Consider the following 4,746-nt stretch of genomic DNA (forward strand, 5'->3'; position numbering starts at 1 on the left):
AATACTAAAGACAACAATAATTGATTATAGAAATTATAAATATTAGTTGTATTTATTTTAATAAAAAGTGGAATAAACTGGTTTTAATGGTCGAGAATGAATTAAGAGCTTTTATTTCATAAGGAAGATTGTGCCAAGTTTCAATGCTTTGATATTTTATAGATTTATGCCTGTTGTTATGAGAGCGGTGTTAAGAGACAGGCAGGTTTAAATTACTATTGGAAAGAAGGTGTTAACAAGTGTTGACGTTTTGAAAAAGAAATTGATGAAAGTTAAAGTTAGATTATTGTGTTGGTGGTTCCAGACAATTTGACAGTTTAAAATTTGAATATAGTCACATAGTTTTAAAACTTTAGAAGTTAGGTAGAGCACATTAGGGTTAAAATTAATATTCTGGAAATAGATAATTTTTAAAGCCTTGTTTTGGAGGTGGTATATATTCAAGAGTGTTTCAAGATTAACATAATGACGAATTTTGGCCAACATGCTATTAGATCTACTTAGTTTCATTGCTAAGTCTTAACAGTGGGATAATAAGGAAAGATTTGAATCAATTTTTATACCAAGATATTTAATTGAGTTAGCAGGTTTTGCCACTTTATCTAAAGTTCTCATGTTTATAGATTTTTGTTTTATTTGATTTGAAAAGATAATGAGTTCAGTTTTATTAGAGTTTAGAAAAAGTTTGTTGTAGCGAAGCCACAGAACTAGATTGGCAAGATCATGGTTAATGTGTTTTATAATTTATCTAAGGGATTTATTAATTAACATTAGATTAGTATCATCAGCAAAAAGATAAACAGTAGCAAATTTCCCGTTATGCCCCACCGTCCTGATATGGCCCACTCAACCCTAATAAGTAAATTTATGATTTCTCATAATTTTTTATTTTATTTAACGACGTTGTTGATTAATAGAAGGCAAAAAGTAAAGAAACATTCTTGCTAAATTTGAACTATTTTAAAATATAGTAAGCAATAAAAATAAAGAACTAATTTCAAACTAAAACTAATTTCAAGGTCATAAATTCCGCCGATAAAATAAGTGCTTTTAAGGCTTAAGTCTCATTCGCCACAACCATGCTAGGACACTTGACTTATTATAAATCATTAAATAAAAAAATATGCTATACTTTAAAATGGTTTAAATTTATACCGTTTTTTTTAACCAATACTACTAGGGGGACGATTTGTGTGTGTATTTGTTGTAAGTATCATACCAAGCAAATTAATTTATTAATATTTTACTTAATATTCAGATCAAATGTGTTTTCTAATGTCAACTTTAAATAATTTATTATAATCTAACACAGGTAGCGCATTTATAACATGTACATTTTATAAATGTTTTAAAAAGCCTTTTTTTTTTTTTGAATTTTATATGCAATCTTTACACATAAAAATCTTTGTTTCATAAAAACACTCTACAAAAATATCTACAATAGATTTCTTAAATTGAAGAACATTTCTCTAAAAGGTGTTAAGTCACAATTTTATTGTTTTGAGAAAAACAAAAACAAAAACTATCCGGTGAAGAATTTTCGAATATCAATAATTTTTTATTTGTGAATAAAGATGATAAACAATTTTCTAATTGATACTTACATAGTTAGGTTTGTATCTTTTTTAATAAAAAATTCGAACGTTGATAAACTCATTTTTTGAGAAAATGGACTTAGCACCTTTCAGAAAAACGCTCTTCAATTGATAAACTTGATAGTAAAATTTGAATAAATGATGTGTACTACAATAAAAAACGCATATTTTTGAAAAAAAGAAACGAATTTTATAAAAGTATATACATTTATTTTCCACTCTAATATTTACGATACTTATCTTAGAGGTACAACGTACTAAGTTTTCTTCTTGCCCCTACTATCAGTATATATTGTTAATATCTTACAGTGTGTATATATATTTACACGGCCTAAAGATTTATACAAAAAATGACTTTACAAAACAAGTAATTGCGATTTTTTAACAAAAATACATAAATGATATATATATATTTTTTTTCAAAACCAAAAAAAAATTGATTGGTAGAAAAGCAATTGGCTGGTAGAAAATAAAAGTGATAGCAAATAAAGTTTTACAGCAGATTTATAATATGTCAGTTTTTTAATGCATAGTATTATACAAAATTTAAAATCGCTTTTATTTTTTCCCGCGGACATTGTTTGACAGAACTTCAGGACAGAATTGTGGTATTTATATACATGGTCATGACATCATAAATAATAAAAAAATAAATAATTTTTAATGAAGAAAATTTTTGAGTTTGCAGTTGAGCTAATTACACTTTTACAAGAATTTAAACTTGAAATATTTTTGTTCACGTCACTCTTTAGTTTAACTCCATCCCTGAACGTTTTCTAAACGTTATAAAGTTTAGAATGTTTAGAAAATGTTTATAAAACACTCAGTAATTTTTAAAAACAAATGCCCGTTGGGGAATAACTCATTATGCTGGTACTTTTTAAAATACAGTCTTATATCTAATATAATTTATACTCAGAATAAAACCGTTATAAGGGGTCATCCATAAACGATGCCAGTGTTTTTTCTCAATTTTTCGACTCCCCCTCCCCCCTTTGTCAAACTGTCAATTTTTGGCCAATCCCTTGTTATATATGTCAGTTTTTGTGTACTCCCTCCCTAAAAAACAATAGAAATGCTTAAAAATCATTGATTTTTTTTCTGACTAAATTATACATTTATATAATAGTAGATCTCATCAAATTATATTATATAATAGTCGATATCTCATTAAATAATCAACTAAGCAAATAGTATTATATATCTTTAATATAATCTTCCCATGGGTTGTTGAAGTGATCATCAATTGAAACAATAGGTAGTGAATGCTCTCCGCGCTCTAAAAGGATATCGTATTCTTGAGGTACAATCAAATTCGTTGCGTCAACTTCATTTTCATCTAACCATTCAGCTGTTTCCGAAATCTTCTGCAAGGCGATGACTGCCAAAAATTCTGTTTGACGCTTGGCAGCGATACGAACAGGTTGGACCCTTTTGATTAAAGGAAGTGTTATAGCAGAAGAATGGATAGAAGCGTGCTTTTTTAACATAGCTTCCGTGGCAAAGTAGATACTGCACTTTTTACAGATTCTATCAGCTAGACTAGACTGATTGATGGACAAAACGCATCATACGGCAAAATTGGAAATCCTTTGGCAGTACGAGGAAGAACACTTTCAATGCTTAATGTGATGAGCATAAAGACGGATGATGGAAACAATTCTTTTGCTCCTTCTGAGACATCTACTGCTTTGAGCTCGTCCGACAACAAGAACGATTTTCACGTTTAACAATTTGAGTAAAATATTGACTTGTACGAAGATGATCGGCAATCCAGCGTTGATCTTGTAATAAAAGACTCCTTGACTCTATCTCTAATTTGTCTGGATCAATAGACTCTTCAATGGTTGGATAACCGTCAAATAGTAGATCAGACCAAATATCAGTTAAAGCCTGAGCAGCAAAACCAAAGTTCTGTTTTTCTAATTTTTCATCTATTGTCCTGCCTGATTTAAAAAGATATGTTAGTTATTACAGGTTAAAAATTATATTAATATTTTTACAAATTAACTTTTGACAATGTAATTACCTTGAGAATCAAGGTGAGTTCCATAATGTTCGTGCGGAAGAATTATTCCAGATAATTCTTTACTTAGAGGTGCCATTCGTCGCTTAGCTCTGTTGAATGCACTGCGGCCTGGAGCGTTCGTCATGATAAAAAGAGCGTCAAGATTACTCTTCAAGAAAAGGTGAATCCCGATTTCAATTACTTTCTTGTATCTGGGATTTTCGTCGGGTCCTCCATCGACGCTAAACACAACGATAGGCTTAACCATATTAGTTTGAGGATCTTTGGTAATAGAGTCAAATTCTTTGATATCCAAGACCCGCTGAAAGTCTAATCCATGAGCGAAGGCGGTTGAGGATGCGTGTTTTCCTGATCGAACAGCAATGTAGGTAGGTCCAGAATAAGTAACAGCATCTGTTTTTCCGAGACCATCTTTTTGATCGTAATTCCAGTGTATACAGATGGTATAAGCTTGTGTTTAGCAGCCACGACCCAGTCGTGGTCCGGGAGAGTTACCCGGTACTCCAAATGCATTAACAAAGGCGCCTGTTTTTTGGGCTGCTGTGATTCCAATTGGCACTCTAGCCTTGTCGTCTTGGCTAATGAAACACACTTCATCTAGCCCTGAAATAGAACAAACTTCTTCCACATATTTTTTAGTTGAACTGCAAAAGAGTCCGTTAACATATTTTAAATGAGATTCATTCTGAGGACTGATCAATCTAACAAGGACTGTTTTGACGTGCCTTTTGCCTTCTAATGTTCCGTAACTTCTCGGAAGTAGACGAGTATAGAGAGCGCTCTTGCTGATTGCAAATCCAATTTTGTTTATCTCGGATGTCAATTCGTCGAGAGTTTTAATGCTGTAAATAATAATGAAATATATTTGGATATAATTAACTTTTTTACAGAAAACGGGATTTATTTCGTAAATTATATTCAAATCAAATCTTGAGATTAGTTGTTAACATTTCAAGGATATTTACAATAGTGCAAGTACTAATTAAGAGTAAAATTCTAACAAATACAATATTAACAAACATAGCTAAGTTATCGTTACCCGAAGAACCTCTGAACGACGTCTTTCATCAGCAGACAAACCATGAGAGCAATATTCATAATCGCCTTCAAAAAAAGAGGTTA

The sequence above is a fragment of the Hydra vulgaris genome, chromosome 09 (assembly GCF_038396675.1).
Source record: "Hydra vulgaris chromosome 09, alternate assembly HydraT2T_AEP".
In the NCBI taxonomy this organism is placed as follows: Eukaryota; Metazoa; Cnidaria; class Hydrozoa; order Anthoathecata; family Hydridae; genus Hydra; species Hydra vulgaris.